This window comes from Silurus meridionalis, chromosome 13, assembly GCF_014805685.1.
Source record: "Silurus meridionalis isolate SWU-2019-XX chromosome 13, ASM1480568v1, whole genome shotgun sequence".
Classification (NCBI taxonomy): Eukaryota; Metazoa; Chordata; class Actinopteri; order Siluriformes; family Siluridae; genus Silurus; species Silurus meridionalis.
In genome coordinates, this window is record NC_060896.1 from 11545654 (window position 1) to 11571305 (window position 25652).

General features: G+C 36.7%; 1 protein-coding gene across 4 annotated transcripts in view; it reads right to left on the reverse strand.

The window, feature by feature from the left end:
• Nucleotides 1-25652, reverse strand: part of mgat4c (mgat4 family member C) — a 132663-nt gene that overhangs the window by 68372 nt on the left and 38639 nt on the right. For 2 of the 4 annotated variants that reach the window (XM_046863833.1, XM_046863831.1), the window contains exons 2-3: nt 16211-16280; nt 1060-1158 (exon numbers count right to left, since the gene is read on the reverse strand). The exons of 1 other annotated variant lie outside the window; for it this stretch is intronic. The gene's annotated coding sequence lies outside the window, so the exon portion shown is untranslated. The remainder of the gene's footprint in view (nt 1-1059; nt 1159-16210; nt 16281-25652) is intronic. One more of the 4 variants, XM_046863832.1, reaches the window with a different exon arrangement.

Below are 25652 nucleotides of genomic sequence, written 5' to 3' on the forward strand. Positions count from 1 at the left end.
GCTGTAGACCCATGCAGATGATCAGTGACTGTTTTTTGCATCATAGTGTACAAGGAAGACATGCTTTAAAACTCTTTTTTGGCACCTACTTAATGAAACAAAATTTCACCTGATTTCCAAACAGCTGATTCACTAGCAGTCTTTTAACAATGTCCACGGATCTGCTCTCCCAGTAGTACTTACAACACATGTAAGTACTACAATATTTTGGTTTTGTGTCCTTATGAACAAGTATCAGAATGTTTTCACTGATACCGACTTCATACAGGCATCTGCTTAATGCCTTAAATGTAAATGTAAAATCTAATGTAAATGCATTAGGTCTAATATTTTTAAGCCCATATCACTGAAAATGCCTCACCAGCAGTGATTGAGATGGATTATTTACTTTATCATCTGTTTTATACCTGCCAAAATAAATTTGCATGGAAAAAATAAATGTAGTTTTATTAAGCACACACTGTACAATTTATGTAAAAAATAGCAAATGACAAACTTTTCTATTAATTAATCACATTTGCTATTCAGAGATAAAAACAACATTAGCCTTGTAAGGTATTATTCTTAATAATATATATTTTCAAAATCTTTGAAATCATGAATGCAGCTGCCTTTTTTTAACTATAAAGTGGTTATGTGTAAACGTTTGCCCTCATCATTATTATCATGCTATAAATGAGACCTCATGATATAATGCATTGCTCAATTTAATGAGTTCTCATCAGTATAGAATAATATAGTACTGTTGAACTTTAAGTAATGCACATTAAATCAAACTGCTTTTAAAAAAATAAACTATAATCCCATAAATTATTTCTCTGAGAAAAAAGACATCAGTTACAGGGCAAGAACAGCACATTCCAGGCATAAATTTATGCCATGTTTTTTTCTATGTCTTTGTGCACTTAAACTGTACATAATCAAATTATTGTTAAATTAAGAGGTAAGCTTGGGCTATACTCAAAAATGGAAACCCAAGAGCAAGACTTTGACTCATGCTGCTTTCATTATACATGGTTGAGTAGTGTGACATAAAAAATAAAGAATAACACGATTTACCTGTCTACAGAGCTTAGATGTTTTTCCAAGAGATGTTTGCCTGACGGTTGTAGAAGATGACTTGCAGTGCAACCTGCAACAGTGGATCGTCTGCTAGCTCTGAAACAAAAAAAGGGAGGTGGGGACGATTGTTCATTTACAGGCACAAAAGCATGGATTCCTGTGGGAGTTTAGAAGCCAAAGCTACGGGCAAATATAAGCCGGCATGCATGAAAAGATCTGTGTGTTAGTGTGAGAGACCCAATTGGCCAAAACAGTTGAGAATTCCATTTCCTTTTATTTCCACATTGATAGAGATATACTGTGCACCCTGGGGAGGTGGGGAGGGGTTGCTGGGGATATCGAGGAATTCTCAGTGTCTGTATTTGTGTGTGTGTGTGTTTGAGGACAGCAGAGTGCTGTGGGATCCCAGAGCACTCGTGTGCACACACACACACAAGTCGTAATTGGCTCTCGATGAAGAGCCATAACCATACATCACACGGCTAGTAAAGCACCATGTCCACAACCAACAAAGCTGAAGCCAGATCTATTTCTGCTGCACACACACACACACACACACACACACACACACACAAAAACCCATCAAATATGACTCTTTATACAATATATAATACACTCAGAAGCACACAGAAAAAAAACAGATAGCGCATTTAGACTGACAGAGACACACTATACTTTGCTCACTGGTATACATTACATCAAACACATAGGCACACCCACACACACACAGGCACTAAATTACACATAAAACATTCTGGATTTGCCAGATGTGTCTCTATGTTATCTGTTCGATCAAAGAACCAACAGAGAACAGCCATACCTTGAATCATACCCGCTTTTTACACCATGCCACACACTATGTGTGCGTAAGTGTTTTGTATTCACTAAACTCACAACTCAACTTCAAGAACATCTCCTTCACGGAATCCTACTTTCTTATATAGCATTAATCTAGATGCTTCCTCAAGACACATTTAAAGCAAATGTATGTCCCCACATCATATCCAGCTATAAATCCAGCAACAAAACCTACCTCAGATATGTGATGACAGGACTTGATATAATTTATCTAATTCATGTCTGAAAAAGTCTAACCTTCACAGGAACAGACAGTCTGTGCCTGACCCTGTTTCCCTGCCTTGAGGGAGAGAGAGGAAGAAGGAGAGAAAGTCCTCCATCTGGATCTTCACAGGGGAAAGACAGCGCAGGTTCCTGCTCATTATTCTGCCCAGGCACTCGAGGCCAAAGGAAATATCTCTCATTTTTCTTGTCAAAAGTCTCTGTTAATGGTGTGCTCTCAGTCAGTGGTGAGACACAAAGCTGGATTTGGCCCGCTCCAACCACGTATGGAGTCACGATAAGTACAGCGACCCGTTCTAACGAATGTTGCCTCCTTCTGTTTCTTCCTCTCTTGCCTCAGGCATCCTGAACACTTACTGCTAGACTAAAAATCTTTGTTTGGCTGATATTTACATGCTGCACTTTTTGATTTGAAGCTTTGCTCCAAATTGAATCCTAGTCAACTTTAATAATAAAATAACCATTATACTATATATAATACTATACTATATATAATTACTATATATAATTATATATTACCCAAGTTACTATATGAACTATATATTACAATATTTGCAGTAATATTATGTAATTTTATGTTATTAAATTATAATAAATGTTATTATATGTAATGTAATCATTGTGACATTGCACTAGAAAATTGTATTCACATTGCTTGGATATTTTTTGTTTTCATTTTGTATAAAGACTGCTGTGTCTGAAAATCCCAGGAGATCAGCATTTTCTGAAATACACAAGCCATGACACATAGATCACATATGTTCCATAGTCTAATGTGAACATTATCTGAAGCTCTTGGACTGTATTTACATTTCTTACAATTCAATTGTGTCCACCAACTATTGCTTTAATATCAGCCATTACATCCTTGCAGACCTTTGACATTTCACTTGTTCATCCGTTGAGGTAATCTGATGAAATCTCTAAGGGGAAAATGGCTCCAGTCAAGCCCTGCCCACAGAATATGGCATTGCTTTGCAATATAGACTGAAAGGCTTCCTTGTTTAAGACTTTTACCATGTATAAATCTTCCTTTTATCCCCACCAAAGCACCCCGGACATTACATCCCTTCCGCCATGCTTGACAGATGGCACCTAACATTCATCCAGCATTTCTTTTCTTTTTTTCTGTATGTAACAAATGTTCTCCTTTGTGATCCAAACACCCAAAATTAAATGTTATCTTCTTCTGGCTGTGTTCTTTGGCCCCTCTTAATCTTTTCTTTTTATTGGCCAGTCTTAGACTTTTTCTTTGCAGCCCTGCCTAGAAAGCCATCATTCTAGAATCACATCTTGACTGTTGACATCTTGACTGGTGTATTGTGGGTACCATTCAATGAAGCTGCCAGTTAAGGAGGTGTCTTCTTTTCAAACTACAGACTTTGATGCACTTGTCCTCTTGCTCAGTTGTGCACCAGGGCCTCCCACTCCTATTTCTATCCTGGTAACAGCCTGTTTGTGCTGTTCTCTGAAGAGAGTAATAAACACCATTGTATGGAATCTTCAGTTTCTTGGCAATTTGTTGCATGGAATGGCATTTCGTTTTTTAGAAAAAGAATAGACTGCTGAGTTTTAGAAGAGAATTGTTTCTTTTTGGCCATTTTGGGGCTGTAATCAAACACACTTAATCAATGCTGCTGCTCCAGATACTCAATGAGCCTAAAGAAAGCCACTTTTATTGGTTCTTTAATTAGCACAACGGTTTTGAGCTGTGACACCATAATTGCAAAACGGTTTTCAAATGATCAATTAGCCTTTTAACATCATAAACCTGGATTAGTGATGTGCTATTGGGACACAAGAGTGATGGTTCCTGAAAATAACCGTCTTTACCTCGAAAGGTGTGCTGTGGTATCTGGCACCAATATGTTAGCACTACAGATGCTAGATCAGATTTAGATATAGAGAATTTGGAGGCCAAGTCAACACTTAAAGAAAACATGACACAGTTGTCTAGTCATCACAATTTTTCCCCGGCAAAGATCTTTGTTCTTGCCCATTTTTCCTACTTTATTCTTTAACCTTATCTGACTTTTTGCTTGCTGCCTAATAAGTCCCACCCCCATGCCACTGTAATGAGGTAATCAATGCACTTTATTGATGTTTGTGATTTTAATGCTATACTCATTGTGTATATACACTCTGTTCCTTACTCTACAGTATAAGCATACTAGAGGTCACAGGTAATGTAGGGTTTGAAGATTATAGGATGTTGATTTTGTATGAAAGATTGTGAGCCATGATGCAACAAAATAGACATTTTCCAGTATCCAGTCTCTTCAAACAGTACACATACATAATTAGAATAATTGAAATGACAGCAAGTCACCTGCTTCTTTCAACCAGAACTGATGCAAGTGCTGCCATACTATCTGTCATTCATCAGTCTCCCTTTATGTATCCTGCACTCTTCAACCTCTAATACTGCACATTTAAATGTGCATCCCTCCATCATACCCGGTCTGGAAATCACTCAACATAGAGCCGAATGCTGTGTACAGGAAGTGCATACAAGCATTATTAAAAGAAATGTGCACAGCATATGTTGCTGCTTAATAGAGCTGAAGAAAATAGGCTTTTACAGAAGTGCTTTTGGGGTAAATGCTGGTCAGCACAGTAAAAAAAGAGGTCAGAGTGCTGATTCCTAAGAGGCATAGATAACCCCATGTTCTGTGGTCAGAGGCCTCATCTAGACTACATATTCATTTTCTGTTTACCTTCACTAATGCGCTTCATTGTGTCCCTGAACACGAGAGGAAACAGACTTCCTAGAACTATGAAACTTACATATATAATATATAAAATCTTAGACATTTCCAGAAATACAGATCCTCAAAATGTCCCAGTTTTTTATTTGTTTTTTTATTATCTTAGTGCTCCAACCATGCATCCTCAGCAGGAAATACAAATAATTGTAGTTTCTTCTTACTATGTAATGTATATGGCAATAAATATCTATTTGACTTGGTTTGACTGACCTATGTCCAGGATAAAAAGGTCAATGAAGATGAATGACACAACCTGAACACGGAGGAGGAGTGTGTGTGCATGCTTTCAATGTGGCTGCTGAATCGAATAGGCTAAAATTAATACATTTACAAATGTACATACAGTCCCTGACAAAAGTCTTGTCGCTTGTGTACAAATTGCCGCTAAAATATATTTCTAATCAAGATTCGTTTACAAGAAATGGTTCATTTTAATGCCAACAGCTTTTGTAATAATGTTTCAGTGCAGAACAAAAACTGTAAAAAAAATGTCTAATATTCACAGCTTGGTAAAGCCCATTGAGTCAATTTTTGCAAAGACATGTGTTGTCGCCTTGTGATATGAGCCTTACTTGTGACTAATAATAGATCATTTAGGTCTCAGGTGTGTATAAAAAGAACCCCATTACACTAAACCGTCACATCAACTGCAACTAGACCTCTGCAAACATGCCTAAGATTCACCCTGAGACTAAAGTTTTAATTATCAAGAGTCTGAAGACCAGATCCACTGCATGTGTCTCAGCGTCAAGTACAGAGGATAAAAAAAAGATTTGAAGAGACTGGAGACGTTTTTGACAAGCCCATGTCAGGCAGACCCTGCAAGACAACTACTCGAGAGGACCGTTTGTTGGCTCGAAAATCCAAGGCCAGCCCATTTTCCACTGCAGCAGAACTCCACGAGACCTGGTCACCTGAAGTCTCTGTGTCAACCAAAACAGTTTGTCGGATTCTGTGTCGAAATGGCCTCCATGGTCGAATCAGTGCCCAGAAGCCAGCGCTAAACAAAAGACAATTGAAAAACCGTGTGGCATTTGCCAAGGCCCACAGCCTGCTAAAAGGATGGACGCTGGAAACGTGGCAGAAGTTGGATTTTTTAGATTAATCTTCTGTTGAATTACACCACAGTTGCCGCAAATATTGCAGGAGACCTACTGGAGCCAGCATGGATCCGGGATTCACCCAGAAAACAGTGAAGTTTGGTGGCGGAAAAATCACGGTCTGGGGTTATCCAGTATGGGGGTGTGCGAGAGATGTGCAGGGTGGAAGGCAACATCAATAGTCTAGAATACAATATCTAAAAATCTTAGCTACCTCTTATATTCCCAACCATAAAAGAGGCCAAATTCTGCAGCAGGATGGTGTTCCATCGCATACTTCCATCTCCACATCAAAGTTCCTCAAGGCGAAGTAGATCAAGATGCTTCAGGATTGGCCAGCCCAGTCACCAGACATGAACATCATTGAGCATATGTGGGGTAGGATGAAAGAGGAAGCATGGAAGACGAAACCAAAGAATATTGATGAACTCTGGGAGGCATGCAAGACTGCTTTCTTTGTTATTCCTGATGACTTCAATCAATAAATCAATAAATTGTATGAATCCTTGCCAAACCGCATGGATGCAGTCCTTCAAGCTCATGGAAGTCATACAAGATATTAAATTTGGATCTTACCGCACCACTACTTAATTTGCTGACATATTTTTGTATTTGCAGTAAATTTGTTCAATTTCTGTATGGGCGACAAAACTTTTGTCTTGCCAAAATTTGATCTTTCTGTCTTGATTAAATGATACATTTTTTTTTCAGGGAAACTAATTTATTTAAACATCATTTGGGAGGGTTTTAGATTTTCATATGAGCTATTTCTAACACCAATTGATTAATTAAAAGTCAGGTTAATAGCAGGATAATCGTCAAGACTTTTGTCAGGGACTGTACACTTCTGGTTGGAAAAAAATAAAAATAAATAAATATATATATATATATATATATATATATATATATATATATATATATATATATATATATATATATATACAGGGAGTGCAGAATTATTAGGCAAGTTGTATTTTTGAGGATTAATTTTATTTGAGGATTTAATTTGAACAACAACCATGTTCTCAATGAACACAAAAAACTCATTAATATCAAAGCTGAATATTTTTGGAAGTAGTTTTTAGTTTTAGCTATTTTAGGGGGATATCTGTGTGTGCAGGTGACTATTACTGTGCATAATTATTAGGCAACTTAACAAAAAACAAATTCATACCCATTTCAATTATTTATTTTTACCAGTGAAACCAATATAACATCTCAACATTCACAAATATACATGTCTGACATTCAAAACCAAACAAAAACAAATCAGTGACCAATATAGCCACCTTTCTTTGCAAGGACACTCAAAAGCCTGCCATCCATGGATTCTGTCAGTGTTTTGATCTGTTCACCATCAACATTGCGTGCAGCAGCAACCACAGCCTCCCAGACACTGTTCAGAGAGGTGTACTGTTTTCCCTCCTTGTAAATCGCACATTTGATGATGGACCACAGGTTCTCAATGGGGTTCAGATCAGGTGAACAAGGAGGCCATATCATTAGATTTTCTTCTTTTATACCCTTTCTTGCCAGCCACGCTGTGGAGTACTTGGGCGTGTGTGATGGAGCATTGTCCTGCATGAAAATCATGTTTTTCTTGAAGGATGCAGACTTCTTCCTGTACCACTGCTTGAAGAAGGTGTCTTCCAGAAACTGGCAGTAGGACTGGGAGTTCAGCTTGACTCCATCCTCAACCCGAAAAGGCCCCACAAGCTCATCTTTGATGATACCAGCCCAAACCAGTACTCCACCTCCACCTTGCTGGCGTCTGAGTCGGACTGGAGCTCTCTGCCCTTTACCAATCCAGCCACGGGCCCATCCATCTGGCCCATCAAGACTCACTCTCATTTCATCAGTCCATAAAACCTTAGAAAAATCAGTCTTGAGATATTTCTTGGCCCAGTCTTGACGTTTCAGCTTGTGTGTCTTGTTCAGTGGTGGTCGACTTTCTGCCTTTCTTACCTTGGCCATGTCTCTGAGTATTGCACACCTTGTGCTTTTGGGCACTCAGTGATGTTGCAGCTCTGAAATATGGCCAAACTGGTGGCAAGTGGCATCTTGGCAGCTGCACGCTTGACTTTTCTCAGTTCACGGGCAGTTATTTTGCGCCTTGGTTTTTCCACGCTTCTTGCGACCCTGTCGACTATTTTGAATGAAACACTTGATTGTTCGATGATCACGCTTCAGAAGCTTGGCTATTTTAAGACTGCTGCATCCCTCTGCAATATATCTCACTATTTTTGACTTTTCTGAGCCTGTCAAGTCCTTCTTTTGACCCATTTTGCCAAAGGAAAGGAAGTTGCCTAATAATTATGCACACCTGATATAGGGTGTTGATGTCATTAGACCACACCCCTTCTCATTACAGAGATGCACATCACCTAATATGCTTAATTGGTAGTAGGCTTTCCAGCCTATACAGCTTGGAGTAAGACAACATGCATAACGAGGATGATGTGGTCAAAATACTCATTTGCCTAATAATTCTGCACTCCCTGTATATATATACAGTGGAACCCGCTTATCTCGACCTCGGTTATCTCGATAACCCTATTAAGTCGATGTCTTTGAAGTGGAACCGCCAAATTTTTGCTTTGTCTTAGCATTTTTTATCGGTTATGTCGATTCTTTTATGTCGCCGAACCCTGATATCTCGAGCACAAGTGGGGGAAAATTCGCCATTTAACGTCGGTTATCTCGGTGCAGCCGCAGAAGAACTCGCGGAAGTAGCAGAAAAATTAAGGCTTACAGCTGCTACAGGTGTTGTATTGTATACTGGTGAATCTCTGCTGTTAGTTAGTGCACATATGCCTTTTGTTGTTAAATGTTATGCGATGAACGGGAGGCGAAAGCCGCGCCGAACGTGGGATGAACAGCAAAAGCATAGAATGAACACCGGCAGGATCGGGGGGAATCCGCGGTGCGCTTTGGGAAGAAAAGAGCAGCCGTTGAGAGAGTGCCGGTGGGAAGACACGTACCGGGATACACATGAGCGATAACAATGACCGCCGTGAAGCCACATATACCAACAATAACGGACAGTGAGAGTGTGGAAGTTTAAATAGGAGCTGGTGATGATGCTAAACGAGCACCATATGTGCGCGATTGAAGCCGGGAGCTTCAGAGAAAGCGGCCGAGAAAGCACCTGACACGCTGAAGGGGGCCGAAGGGGGCATGGCAGGTGGATTCCTGACAGATAAACATGTACTGTATGTATTTTTATAGCATGCCTTCATCAAACAAATCGCTGCAACGCTGTTGTGTAAAAACCCTTCAAAACACGTGCATGCACATTCTCATTTATTAACGCACATCATGTACATAAAGAAATTTCAAGCACGTTAATATATTGTCGCCATTTTGATTTTCGTTTATCTCGATCATCGGTTATCTCGATGCTTTTTGGCGACCCCCTAGGACATCGACATAACCGGGTTCCACTGTATATATATATATATATATATAAATAAATGCTCAATGGCAAAATATCAAACAATATTACAAATAATGATCTAAATAAAAAAATTAGTCGACAGGACATTAGCGAGAATTATAAAATAGATAAGTAAATTAGCAAGAAATAGCATTGCCCCTTGGATTACTAAGGCCTTGAAGACAGATTTTGACAGAAAGAAGGGTCAGTGTTGTTCCATTCATTGCCAATGGAATAAACTATCAATGTATCTTTGACTCCATTTCACCAATCACTGACATTTAGGACATTTGGCAGATGCCCTTATCCAAAGTGACTTATAACTATTTAATTTTTACAACTGAGCTGTTAGGGGTTAAGGGTCTTGCTCAACGGCCATGTAATCACAGCTTAGTGGTGGTGCTGATCAGTAGTCCAACATCTAAACCAATGAGCTACCTCTCCCCTACACCCAATTACACACCTACTGTACCCACAGCCAATGTGTAAAAGAACTTTGTTTTATTAAAAACTTTGCTAAGAATACATTTAGTCGAATGGTTATCTTTTGAGACCAAGCTTTGATACCTCATTTGCTACTTGATCCTGATCAGTTTTTGTCTCATGTTTGCGTGATATTGTCTAGCTGCGATTTCAAATTTTTGTTGAGCATTTTTTGTTGAGCATTGCCTGTCTTTGACATTGAGCTTGACCTACGTGTCCAGTTGTTCGTTACTGTGTTTATTAAGTTTCCCTAATGTGCACTAGCATCTGTTTACTGCCTTTTACATGACAGTTTAAGCATTGAAAACATGCTGATTTTTACATCAAACATTTGAATCATTATCATGATTTTATCTTTGCAACCTAGATAAGTATAGAATTAAATTCTCCTGTTTCTAGCTTTCCCCGTTCACTGTAGCAAAAGCCTATTGACCAGTGGTTTGATTTTAAGACATTTCTTTGCCATTTTGGACTTGATTCTAGTTCCCCCAGGATTGTATTGTAAATAATGTATTACAGACATTTGGTCAAAACAGCAGACAGTGTGACAGAAAAGACTGATTAACATTCCTGCAGCTAAGAACATAGTACACTCATAAAAACATGAAGATGAAAAGGTTGTCCGAGTTGAAACTGTTTTTGATTTCTTTAAAAAAAATGATACTAAATGAACTTGCCACACAAATGTTTGCAAAATGGTTTCATCAGTCACTCCGTTTAAAAATTCTCTTTTTTTTAACTCCCTATTAGCCTTTGTAGCATTTGATGTTTTAAAAATGTTTAGCCAAAAAAAAAAAAAAACCTCAAGCATTTTATATGTTACATCTGTGCAAATACAAAGTCAGCAATTACTGTGTGTCAGGTTTGATAAATTGAAACAGGTGTTTCATTATGGACATATTCACCTAAAAATTTGTATGACTTTTACAGAACAGCTGTGACCCTCCTTGTGACTCTAATTTTATCATAAGTACATAAAGCCTATTGCATGTGTTTACAAGATCGTGACTATCCATTTTTTATGACTTGTAAAACTAGTCGAAATTTTTCCCTTAGACAGACTCTGAGAGTGTCATGGTGTGAAGTTTTGTAGTATATACAATTAGACTACAAGGAGTTGTCTGCAGTCTTGGTATTTAAAAGTACAGAATGAAAAACCATTAAATGTGTAGGGTTTAATTTTCATCCCAGCAGGTGCATAGCAAGAAGCAAAGTATGGAAAAACTTCTAAACTCCTTAACTTGCTTTTAATTATTGAAAATGGAAAATTTCCCCAAACATTTTAAACAGAAAGTATTTTAAAGCCAATTACTGCAATGACTTGGACAAAACTGTAAATGAAACAAACACGTTCCTGCTTTCCTCCCTTGCAAAAGCCTGTACTTGCCAACAAGAACCGACCGCCTTCATCAGCTAACGATCCTGACCTAATTAACTGTCTTTGTTTAATAAAATTGCGCCAGTCAGTTTACAGCTACATCTTCCCTCAGTCTGTTTTTACATTGCTTACTGATCACAGTTTTAATTAGCTCAGGCCCCTGCTGCAACAAGACTTGTAAATCCATATTGATATTTTGCTGAGTTTGTGGCGAGGGCAAATCTTCATATCTACCCCTCCCCAACCGTTAAGCAAGAAGGTTTATGCCTCAAATCACAAGTCTGCAACTACTATAAGCTCCTGGTTTACATGCCCCCGGAGGCAATTTTTTATCTTCTTCCATTTGAAGCAGGGAATTAACTATAGCCTCAAAAATGTAAAGCTTTCACTGCAGTAATTATCCTCTGTGAACATAAAGGGCTAGTTAAACCGAGGAGCTTAGATTTTTACATGACAATGTAGATTATATTTGAGATTTGATATTACAGGTTGTAATAACTAATCTCTGGATTTGACCCGGATAAATTAAAGAACATGCTATGAATTATCTCTGAGACCTAACTGCATATTTTATTTAATCCATGCTCATAATGACTTTAACACGTTAGTCTTTAAGATAATGGTGAGTGAGGAAGAAATAAAGCACGACTGGGTGGTTTTGAATGTTCTCCTGAATAACAGATTGTGCTTTAAGTGTTGTAGTCCTCTTTTTTCACAGCAATTCACAATCAGTACCTGGGCTTGTTTTTTTTTTGTTTTTTTTGTTTTTTTTTAGCAGAGTTGTGTGTCTTATTACCTCTGTAACAGTTGTATCATTTTATACTTCGCTTCTGTACTTAAATAAATTTATAAGTATCTTTAATTTATCAGAGCATGTTTTTACCTTGGGAATGGTTTCCATCACATTTTAATATCTAATGTCTAATGATTTATATACTTTTAATTTACTTTTTACTCCACTACTTTTGAAATAAATTTTGTTTTTCATTAGTTCTAATTGAATATATAAATTACGTTAAATGCGAACCTGTAACGAGAACACAAGCATAACAACTAGCTTTTACAATACAAACTTTCTCCTAAAAAACCATTTGATGCACAGAAAAATTATACTTTGAAGTACATAAATCTTAACAATACTGTTTTATTAGATCAATAGTTTTACTATGACTATCGATTCAAATACTAAACTACCAAACTACTTTTGTACTTTATGTAGAGTTAAACTTCTACTGCAGTAATATTTATGCGGGGGATAAACTAAAACTTATATGTGTATTTTGCAGAAGCACTGACCGACATCTAAAACCTTAATTCTAATATTTGTTCCATGAAATTGTAATAATTCTCTTGGCTGCACTGCTTCTAGTACGTGTACGTGGATGTTAGATTTTTTGTCCAATTAGATTTCAGCCTCTATGTTCTCCCATGTCAATCTAATTTGCCCAGGGCCTTCAAAGTCAATAATGCTGGCGCTTTTACCATAGTCTCCTTAAGAAATAGCTCTGTTTATTTAACCAATCAGTTAGCTGGCCCAGCATTTTTCCGTCCTCTGATTGGTTGGTCAAAGGGAAACTGTTACAGCCAAATTTGACTAGCTAACATGTGTGTAGCTCTGCATTCATTAATAAATCTGAGTTAGACTTTTTTATGCCTACAGAGGAAGAGAAAATGATTTGAAATGACATACATAAAAATCCATTTTCAAGAAAAGTTAGACATTGTGAGGAGGTCGGCCAACCCCGAAGCTAGCTAGCTTGCCCAGGAAAGGGTTTGTTCGCCACTTCCAGACGAGTGAATACGAGCGGTACCACTGGATTACAGCCTCTGAGTAGTGTTGCAAATTATGAGTCTGCATCTCTGGTGAATAGTTTGTATTTTAATACAAAAATTTTTTATGTTTTTATCATTTTATTGGACAAATATTGATTCTGAACTGCTTCTATGTGGCACAGTTGTGGTTGTAGTTTAGAGGTTTGGAGTCTTAACTGGGTTTCTTGCTCTAGTAAAATGGTATTCACCCTCAATATGTGAAATGCCTCTCTCTCTCTCTGTAATGCCACGTGTTGTTATATTGCGTTTTTATATAGTATTGATGGTTTCTAAAGTTGCAATGTGATAGTGGTTTTATTAAAAGTCGGGTAAGTACCCACTGAAGGCCCAAGTACCAAATGCATGGCCTGACACTGGTATTTTATCCACCCCTGGCTATTGATAGTTGATTTAGCAGTAAAAAAAAAAGAAAATACAACTTGTTACAGTATGTTAAATCTTGAAAATCTTTCCATTTGAGAAAAAAGCTATCATTGGCATATCGTATGTTACACATCAATAATTAAATGTTTTTATTACTATATAATATTTAAAAAATATGTTTCAAAAAGTACTTGTGCATTAATATTAACGGTCCTGTTACGTGAAACTACATGTGCTGCAAAAAAGAAAAAATAATGCGCATGTTTTGACCAATCAGTCTCAAAAATACATCCCTGCTGTGATGTGAAAAACAATGATTCAACACCTTCTGACCAATCTAAACAACAGTTGAAATCTGATGCAGTATAACTACTACAACACCAATACTGATTCTGTTTGCTCATCATGAATAGTATGACATGTCAAACTCAATGTGAGCAAGCGCCCAATATAAGTGTATATTCTTCACACTTATTATATGACTTGACTTGATCTGAAGATGGAGCACTCTGGGTAAGAAACTACTCTACTGCACACTATTGGTATAAACATTAGAGATGAAACAAGATGAAAAAGATGCTAGCACTCAAATCTATGTTAAGAAATTGATGCCAAAGCAAACACATTATGTGTAAAAAAAAAAACAACAAAGAAGAAAAGAAACTCTTGTAGGAAGAAAATTATGAGGATAACGATGATTGTAATGGAAAAGTTTATAACAGTGACAAAATATGAAAATACATGAAGCACTTTGGGTTCATCGGAGTCAGAAAGAACCCCCAGCAAACTCTGCCCAGATATTTTAGATTGTTCTTCCCCTTTGAAGTATAGACCGGTGTTAACCTTTAAATGTAAATTAAATGTAGGACATGTGTAAGAGAACAAAAGGCTGGGTGATACCACTCTCGAGCCGGAGGTCAGCAGGTGGTAATCACCAGTATTTACACCTTTGCTGGTGCCGGCCCCCCAGCGGGTCAGGTCAGGGTATTGTTTAAATGATAATCGTGGTCTTAGACACCTTTCGGTTAGAGATGGTCCTTGATGGCTTGCTGCCTCTCCCAGCCTGATTAAATTAAGACTATGATTAAGATTGATACAACTGAAATTCTATGTCAAACCTACTATGTCAGATGTTTTGCGGATGAGCTTAGTTTGATATAGCTTGGGGTGGAATCTGGGTTGGGGCAGACTGTAATTCTTACACCCTCAAAGTAATGCTGTTCCATGAATACAATGTAATACTATAAAATGCAAGATATATTTAAGTATGTCTGTCTGTCTGTCTGTCTGTCTGTCTGTCTGTATGTATGTATCTATTTACATTTATTTGTTTGTTTGTTTGATTGGTTGATAAGCAAGTGAGTTTTTTTCTCTATATTTGATTGACAATAATAAAAGACTGCTACTTTTGTTTTGTGAGCAGCTTGACATTTAGTTTTGCTTAAGTAAGAATACAGGCATTTCAAATATGAAGAAGTAAAAATTTAGAAAGTGCAATTACTGCAACTATTTTCCAGCTCTGCTTCAATGACAGTACAAACATTAATTAAAAATTAATATTTCAAACATTTCATTAAATGTAGGCAAATAATCATAAATATTAATGATAAAATAACCTTAATATACATATAAACTTAAAACCCCTTACAAGGAGAGAGGAGAGAGAGAGAGAGAGAGAGAGAGAGAGAGAGAGAGAGAGAGAGAGAGAGAGAGAGAGAGAGAGAGAGAGAAAGAGAGCTCCATTTTTACTTTCAAGAAGCCATTGTCAGGTTTTCCTTCCAATAACATGTATGTTGTACCTCCCCTCTCTGTCACTTTGATGGACATACGAATTCTTGTGTGTGTGTGTGTGTGTGTGTGTGTGTGTGTGTGTGTGTGTGTGTGTGTGTGTGACAGCTTTCTTTCCCACTGAGGAGGCTGAAGGAACTTCCTCAAGCTGTCAGAGATTTCCCGGCATCTCACATCATAGACAGACTAGCCAATGTCAGACACACACCCACACACACACACACACACACACACACACCCACACACACACAGCACATACACATTTTCCCCTGTATGTCTATCTATGCATGCTTTTTCATCTATTTCTAATTAAGAAACACACATAACCTTTTCTCCTTCACAGTTTTCAACACTCACAATCATATTCTCTCTCTCACTCTCGCTCTCTCTCTCTCTCTCTCTCTCTCTCTCTCTCTCTCTCTCTCTCTCTCTCTCTCTTACATACATGTACATTAAACTGCCATACAATGCATTCACTGTTCAGCCTGCCACATAGCTAAAGATGAGGTTACACCATAAAAATAAAGCACAACATGAAGTAGATTTCTTTTTCTCACTGCATTGCAGGTGTAATGACCTGAACACATTTGTAAAGTGGCTGAACAGATGTGTTAATCCATAATTAACCCAAAGTCAATCACACGGTCATGTAACAATAAACCGGGGGGGAACTTAACTGTAAAAGTTTATCTAATTGATGACAAAAGCAGAGTGTGAAGAGCTAAGCATTTATTGTAGGAGTGCCTTGTATCTATTTTATGCTTCTGTTAATCAAAAGCTTCCTGCAGAGCCTAAAAGCATAGCAGGTCGATACAGGTTTTAAGACATGCAGCCAATAAGCACAAGAGCACAAAAAGCAGGACGGATAAAAAAGGAAGAGGATGTCAATACGACTGTAAATACATCCAGCTGCACTTACTTATATTGCTTATCCTATGGGCCATTATTGGTTAAGGCTCTCACCACACATCAACATGCCATTTTCAAGACTGCAGGAAAAGAAAGAGCAAGAGAGTAGAGAGAAAGAGTGAGAAAGAGAGACACACACATTGAGAGAGAGAGAGAGAGAGAGAGAGAGAGAGAGAGAAAGAAAGAAAGAAAGAAAGAAAGAAAGAAAGAAAGAAAGAAAGAAAGAAAGAAAGAAAGAAAGAAAGAAAAACATTGTGGTTAAAATTTTACAATGTGAGGAGAGATAAATACACTGACAAAAAAGGAAAAGAAAAAAAAGAGAAGGGGTGAGAGAGGGTGAAAATGAGAAAGAGAGCTTGTATGAGGCTCATGAACACACCCGAGGACCTGGGGAGATAGAAAAGCCATTGATTTTTGACAGAAGTGCCAGTTCATCATTCTGAGAGACACTTGCGATCGATTTCTCCCTTCGTTTGTTTGTGATTTTGTTCGTTTAAAGCAGTTGCTATGATAAATTCCTCTTCAAACTGCAGTTTCTAAGCTAAGGATGGAGCGGATCAAAGGATAAGTCTAGATGACCTCATTTCCAATGGCTTTTATTTAAAAAAAAAATGTATACAGTAATTTTACTTGAGCAATTATAACAATACGCTCTTCAGACACATCAAAAAATAAAGTACCAACCTCCAGCGAAGTGTGACAATGCACACACAGCCTTAGAAAAGCAAAAGAAACAAAAAGGATTATCAAATGCTTTTTTTTCCCCCCTGCTCTTAAAATCCTATGCCTCAGATGGGACAGCAAAGAGAATGCTGGTTTCACTATCCCAATTTATCTGCACTTCTCCCCACTAGTAATTTCCCAGCAATCTTAGAGGCTGGTCAAAAGTCAGTGTGGCATCTGTACTCTAGAAATTGTGTCTTTTTTTTGTCAACATTGTTCACCCATGAGAGATGGAGACAATTTGTAACTTGAGCATAGACCCACTAATCAGTTCACGTTTAAGGCACAAAATACCAACCCTCTCCTGGTCCAGTAGTACATTTACTGACTAGTTGAGGGTTAAAGCCCTTGCTTCAGGGACCAGCACTGATTGGTGCTGAACTTGTTACCTACTGATCTGAAATCCCAAATCTTAAACTGATTTTAAACACTTCTTCTACCGCTTTTGAAATACTCATGTTTTGCACAGTTTAGTCTTTTTCTTGCTTGGAAAAACTGGCTTTATTTAAGTAATTCGATAAATGGTTGTTAATTAAGCAGTGGTCCCATGAATAATTATAATAATAATTCACTTGAATAAAAGTAAAAGTACATCATCTAATGAAAAATAAATTATTTGGAAAAACCTTTATTTGTTTAACTATTTTATAATCTACACCAAACTTGAAAATGTATTCTATCTTAATAGAAAGTAGAAAAAAATAATGTATCATGGTTCACTATAATAGGAACAACTGTACACTTGCAGTTTTTGCAGTTAACCAATCAGCTAATCATGTGACAGCAGCATAGTGCAGAAAAATCATGCAGAAACGTGATTCTGAGCTGACTATAGATTCCTTTCAGCTTAGATCAGTCTGATCAGGCTTCTCTGATCTCTCTTATCAGCAAGGTGTTTCAGCTTGCAGACCCTCTGCTGACAGGATGTTTTTGTTATTTAGACTATTCTGTTTAAACCCCAGAGACAACTGTTTGTGAAAATCCCAGGAGATCAGCAATTTCTGAAATATGAAACCAGTTCATCATGAAGCAGCAACCATGCTAAACTTTCCCCAATTCTGATGTTCGATTTGAACATTAACTGAAACACTTGACCTGTATGATTTTATTATTTGCTGTATACATATTTGTAAATGTAACTCTAATATTTGCAGTTCAGGTGGATACTAAGTTAAGATGTTTTGCTGAGTACCTGTACTGTGAAATGATGATAGATAGATAGATAGATAGATAGATAGATAGATAGATAGATAGATAGATAGATAGATAGATAGATAGATAATATATATATATATATATATATATATATATATATATATATATATATATATATATATATATATGTGAGAAATTACTCCTTGAGCAACTCGTATATTTTTAATACAAAAAAAATCTAATTAAATTATTTGCCTCGATGCTTCGTTTAGTCGATTTATGTAACTACACACGGAACATTATTAATGGCGCAGCACCCGCTAAACTCTGAAGCGCTTTGGGCAGGTAAATGAAAATAAAGTTAGAATGAAAATATGGTGGAATGGGGAAAAGCCTGGAAGCCTGTCGGAATTAGGAAAAAAATAATTGTATGTGCTGGAAACAAGCTTACATAGAGTCAGTGCATTTACCTTTCTTTTTTTGAGTATTCTGAAAATTATTTATATATTTTTACTAATATATTTTGATGTAATATGGCAGTTAAATGCATTAAAAGGATTTAGTTTTTACAAATATTCTTGTATGCATTTTCAGCAATAAAAATACATTTTAAAAATAAAAATAAAAATACATCTACATTTTATAAAAAGGAAACAGTATGTACATATATATATATATATATATATATATATACCCTGTTTGGGATAGGGATTGCTAATCTCCCTCTGGATATCTGATCAGGACCAGGATGTGTTTATAGGTCTGTTTTTTTTTTAAAGCGTCAAGAGTTAGAGCATGAATAGCCAGTATTAAAAAACACTGCTGATTACAGGGTGTGCTAACACTTTTCAACAAAATTTGAAAAAAATTGTCTGTTGATCAAAACTAGGCATAAACAGATAATCTGGCAGGGTCAGCTTTCTCATGAGGCTTTCTGAAGCACCACACTCTTCTGTAGCTTCATCAAACACCAGCTAACAGTCATAGTGGCTTCCTGTACCCCATATCCAACACTCGGCTGTGCCTTCCTCTGCTTCTCCGCAGGTCTTTAAAACACTATTAATGCCTAATGGGCTTGCTCATTAGCTGTGCTTCCAAACATGCTCTGGCCATTATGAGCTCCATTTGCTGTTGGGTCTCATGCCTGTGCACGCAGTGTGTGTTGTCTGTCTACTTCAAATTCGCTTCACTATTCCCAATCACAAATGTGCTTCAATATCTTACATTTTTTCATTTAGTTTACTTACATGCAGCTGTTATGCCAGCCTGTCCTTTATCCAGTGATAAGACATTATGGATGGATAAAGCCTTTCGTATGAATAAGTACAATGTCCTAACGCAGGGATGTAATCGATTGTGAATCTATTATTCAGGATAAACAAAAAATATGTTCTAAACATATACAAATACAGATATATAGGAGCAATGCAAATTTTTTCTTTCTTTTTTTTCAAAAACATTCTGCTTAAGACTAGAGGTATGCATCAGGACTTGGGTTACTTCAGAACACAAGAAAATTTATTATTAAATGGACAGTCAAACATAAACTTAGTGAGATTAAAAAAAAAAAACTTGTATTAAACTGAATATACAAAATTGACTAACTTATTCATCCTTAGTAAATGACTGGTCAAAATCACAGTGGTTTACAGTATATTTACAGTTTAAATGACTAGTTTTTGGTAAAAGAAAAATAAATGATTTGTTAGTTCAAATATCATGGTTACAAAATGCAGTTAATCAAAATAATGATTAAAACAATAACATCAGCCATGCTTTACACGCTTATAGCTGAGACCAATTATGAACTTGAGTGATGTAGTTGATCCTAAGGAACTGTCAGAGTCAGAATTCACAAACCATGTTAGTGTTGACATTTCTATCTCTCATTTATATATTTGTTTTTTTGTGTTGCAAAAGACATAATGAAGGTCTAGTGAAATAGTTTGGGTTTTTATTAAGAAGGAAAAAAAATATTTCAGGTTTAGGACATAAATACTTCACATATTAAACCAAAATATAGCTCCATATACATATATTTGGAGAACCAAAAAAATACAGCCTTTTAATTAAAAAACATTTTATGTTTTTAATGCTGTGATTACATAGAACTGACACTCCATTGTGCCTAATTGCATTTTTGTACTTCAGGAACACGGCTAATTTTTTTGCTCTGTAATGATTAAATGTAATTTGACAAATAAAAAATTCTCTGTTTGGGGGTGGGGGTTTGCGGGGTTGAAAGAAAAAACATAGAAAAATCTTAATGTGTGCTTAGACAACAATAACTGGCCATAATAACTGATTGATTAACATGCAGGTCTTACAGACACAACACACTCCACACATGAAAGGCACACATAAAAAAAAATGATCTGAAAAAGAAAAAACAGTATACTTTCTCACAAAACATCATCATGTATCAACAATGACAGAAGATGCACAATGTGTAGGACAGAATCATGAACCCAAGCCTGAAAGGGTACATCTGACATTGCTTACTGACAAATAGCCATAAAGTCATAAGCTCCCATTTATAAGCAATTTAGGCCCTCTGAGGCTTTCACTCTCTCTCAAACACACACACACACACACACACACACACATCAGTTAGACCGCAGCTTTGATAGATTTGACCTCGCAGTAAAAATGACAGTAGCTAAGACCATTCGCTCACAGCCCTGCTGGTGCTGGTCAATTGCTCTGAGCCATTAAACGACCTTTCGCATAAGCCTCATTCCCAGAGAAAATAACAGGCAATTAACACAGCGAGTGGATTACAAGATTGCAATAACTTGTGGATTAATGTGTTCACTTATTCTTAACATTTCGGAGCCACCCTGAATAGATCTGTCTTTGGCACACAGCCCCCGCCAACTGGAGTGAATGCTGTGGAAATTATGGGGTAGTAAAATTGCTAATCAGGAGCTTAACTATTAGAGTAGAGAAGGCTTGTGCTGAAACAGCTATGATTTGGGAGGAGTGAATATCAATCTCAAAAGTGACAGACAACGGATGTGGATGGGCGAAGAATTGACATGTACTGCTCTCGCTGCAGCTATTTTGCAAACAACGTTCGAAATTAGCACTAGTGAATAGCTGTGCTGATTTACAACACTCTTCACTGAGCAAACTTGCATTGCTCCTTATCAGGAGAAAAATGTATGATTATAAAGTGCGCGTACATACAGCTTTTACTCTGTATCCATTCTCTGCAATTAGTGTGCCCTTTTCATGCCTTTTTAAACCTATATCTATAGTATCTCACAAAATTGAGTACACCCTGCACATTTCAGCAACCATTTTATTATATCTTCTCAAGAATAATACTATAAAAATTAAACTTGGATATATTTTAGTCATTGTGCAGCTTGTAAAGCAGTCTTTACTGTCCTTTAAGAATAACTCAACATACAGCCATTATTGTCAAAACAGCTGGCAACCAAGTGAGTACACCCTGAGTGATAACAACTGTCGTCTAGCCATGCAAAGCTACACGTCCTTTTCATCATGTTCATGTTTTTGCCTGCTTGACAGGACCATACAATTTTTTGTATCTTGTTTTAGAGCAATTAAAATTTGGTGCTTATACTGACCACTGGATGTTCAACATGGCACTTAATGGCAAAAAACTCTCTGAGGATTGAGAATTAAAATTGTTGCTCTCCACAAAGATGGCCAAGGCCAAGATCAGTAACACCCTGAGTTATAGTACATTGGTCAGGGTCATACAGAGGTTTTCCTAGACGGGATCTACTTCAACAAGCTTTGTCCTCAACCTGTGCATCAGGTGCAGAAGCTGGCTTTAAAAAACAGACGCATGAGTGCTGCCAGCATTGCTTGAAAGGTTGCAGAAGTGAAGGGGCCGCTTTTCAGTGCTCAGACCATTACTAGATCCATGTCCAGTGGTATGATGAGACTAAGATAAACTTGTTTTGCTAAGATGGTGTTCAGTATGTGTTACGATGCCCTGGTGAGAAGTACAAAGAAAACTGTGTCTTGCCTACAGTCAAGCATGGTGGTGGTAGCATAATGGTCTGGGGCTGCATAAGTGCTGCTGGTACTGGGGAGCTGTGGTTCATTGAAAGAAAAATGGATTCCAACAGTACTGTGACATTCTAAAGCAGAACATGATGCCCTCCCTTCAGAAACTGGGCAGAACAGCAGTTTTCCAACATTAAAAAACTCCAAAACACTGCCAAGATGACAACTGCCTTGCTAAGGAAGCTAAAGGTGAAGGAGTGTCTAAGAATGTCCTCAGACCTGAACCTTGAGCACATGTGCAGCTCTGGTGAATTCCATTCCCAGGGGGATTACAGCTGTGCTAGATAATAATAATGTAAAATATAATAATAATAAAAATATTGACACTTTGGACACAGTTTTGACATGTTCATTCAGGGTGTATTCACTTTTATTGAGAGCAATTTTGACAGTAATGGCTGTATGCTGAGTTATTTTCGGAGGACAGTAAATCTGTACTGATATACAAGCTTCACATTGACTACTCTATAATATATTTAAGTTTCAATTTTATAGCATTGTCCCATGAGAAGATATACTAAAATAGTTGCAGAAATGTTAGGGTTGTACTTACTTTTGTGAGATACTATAGATATTTAAATTTTGAGTTATTAACAGTTTTACAAAATGTTATTTTTTTGCTTATCCAAAGAGAATAATCAAAATAGGAAAAACTGAGGAAAGGAGGAAAAAACAGGGAAAAAAGGTGCACTATGAATAATCAAACATTTATTCCAGTGTATTGTAATGAAAAGTATGATTTAAATGGGATAAAAAATAAAAATGAAAAAATGTAGAGAATTAACATCCCATATTGTATTTATAACATTTACAAGAGATATATGTAGATTTTCTATTAAATAACAAAAAACAACAACAACCAGTATAATCAGAAGGACTAGACTCATATTTTAAACTTAAAAGTATTTTAGCTGAGAGTTTGCAGAAACTAAATATGCAGATGCCTACATTGTGTACAGCTGTAATTCATGATAAGGAAGTATTTTTTAATGAAAATAAAGTTGAAACTCTGTATATTTATATATTTGTTTGGTCATAGTAAAGCTTCATACCGTTAAAATACCTAGTTTGCATAAAACAAAATAACAAACATAAAAACAAAAGTGCTAAAAATGTGTCTTTTAGAAATGAATAAACACTAGGTGTTTCCAAATTTTTTACAGACACTGTGTATTATATATTACAGTTAAAAAAAAGCTATCCAGTTTCCATAAACAAATATTTTTGTGTCATTTGGATTATTGCAAATGTGAGAAATTTTCCTGTTAGTATAATACAGTATGGTATAATCAGAAGTCCCATTTACTTTCCTTTGTTTTGCAATTCCATAAACATAGAATTTTATTTTTTTCATTAGCCATGTTTTACCTACTGTATCATATCAGTATATCCACAGCACAATGATTAAAGTGTGATTATTAGTGTGCATAAAATACAGTAATTACAAGTATATGAATTATATTTGAAGAACACAATTAATTAATGTGAATTGATTTTTGTTTATAATTTAGTTAATTGTATTGTGCCGGGTTTACTTTTGTTTAAGGTTTCCCTCACGGGATCAATAAAGTATATCTAAGCCTACATCTAAGATTGTGAACTTGTCTGAACTGGATGGGTTTATTGAAAAAAGTAATAAAGCTGAACAGCCCACACTACCATTATGTTACAAAAGTGGGTAGAAACCTAGGTGGTCAGTTTAATAAAAAATATAAGGGTGGCTAATGAGAGAAGTTTGCAATAAAATATAGAAAGTGTGGGCGTCGAGTGTGAGATGGAAAGTGTATAAAAGATCATGCACAGACTGTGATTTTTCAGTTTTTCCATTGAATTACTTGGCTTTATTTCTTTATAATAAAGTTTACTTTTTAGCATCACAACCCTAGACTTTGGACTTAACTTTTGGGACGCAGCTTAATATTGTGGTGATTTGCCATGACAGTGTAAATTTTTTTATTTCATCGTTTTCCAAACAATGTGCTATAAATAGATTAGAATTAGCATATTGACATATAAATGTCTCATTTGATCATACAAATGTGTGTATCTTGTTTTAGAACAGTTCAGATTTGTACTTTCTCTCATACTGACCACTGGATGTTCAACTTGGCACCTTATGGCAAATAACTCCTTAAGGATTTGAGAATGTGAATTGTTGCTATCCACAAAGATGGCCCAGGCAATAAGAAGATCAGTAACACCCTGAAACTGAGTTAGAGTACAGTGGCCAGGATCATACAGAGGATTTCCAAGAAGGGTTCCATTTAAACCAGGCCTCGTTTGGGTCCAACAAAGAAGTTGACTCCTCGTTCCTGTTTGTCTGTTGCAGAAGCTGGCTTTAAAAATCAGATGCGTGAGTACTGCCAGCATTGCTTTAGAGGTTGCAGAAGTGGAGGGTCCGCTTTTCAGTTCTCAGACCAAACGCCCCAACACTGCAACAAGTCAGTTTGCATGGCCGTCGTCTCAGAAGAAAGCCTCTTCTGAAGCTGGCTCACAAGAAAGCCCACAAACGGTTCGCTGAAGACTAATATAAACTTGTTTGGCTCAGCTGGAGTACAGCATGCGTGGTGATGCCCCGGTGAGGAGTGCCAAGAAAATTGTGTCTACAGTGCATGCTTGGTGGTGGTAGCACCATGATCTGGGGTTGCATGAGTGCTGCTGGATTCCAACTTTGTAATTCTAAAGCATGATGCCCGCCCTTCGGAAACTGGGCCGAACGGCAGTTTTCCAACAACCCTAAAACACCACCAAGATGACAACTGCTTTGCTGAAGGTGAGTTATTTTCAGGGACAGTAAATCTTTCTACTATGCAAACTGCATATTGACTACTCTAAAATGTATCCAATTTTCATTTCTATAGTATTGTCCGTTAAGACAATATACAAAAATGGTTGCTGAAATGTGAGGGGTGAACTTGTACAGTTCCTATAAAATAATTGCACTTGCACACACATATATATATATATATTAACAGCAGTAAGACAACCTAGTTTAGTATGTGTATATATATATATATATATATATATATATATATATATATATATATATACAGTATATATATTAACTGAAGCTGATCATCCAACATATGAGCTTCTGTAGCTCAAATTGCTGAAGAAATTAAACTGTTAATGCTTGATGGGTCAGGACTGTTTTGGCAGCAAAAAAGGGATCCACACAATATTAGGCAGGTGGTCATAATGTTATGCCTGATCGGAGGCCATAAAGTTATGCATGTTCGGTGTACAGTACGTCAGACTCAAATCTTCCAACTCAAAGTCCAAGTCCTAAGTCCCAAGTTTAAGTCTAATATGTAACCTCAAAATTTTGACATATTGCAGCTTCTAAAAATAAAGAATATTATATGTTGCACGTTTTCCTTTTTTGCCTGACAGAAATGGGTTTTGATAGATCTTGCCCCAATTTCAAAAATACAAAAAATAAATAATTTATAAATGCAGGCTTTCCTCTGTTTTTACTTAACATTCAGTTTCAGGGGAATGAAATTTAAACACTCTTGTACAGAGTCCCT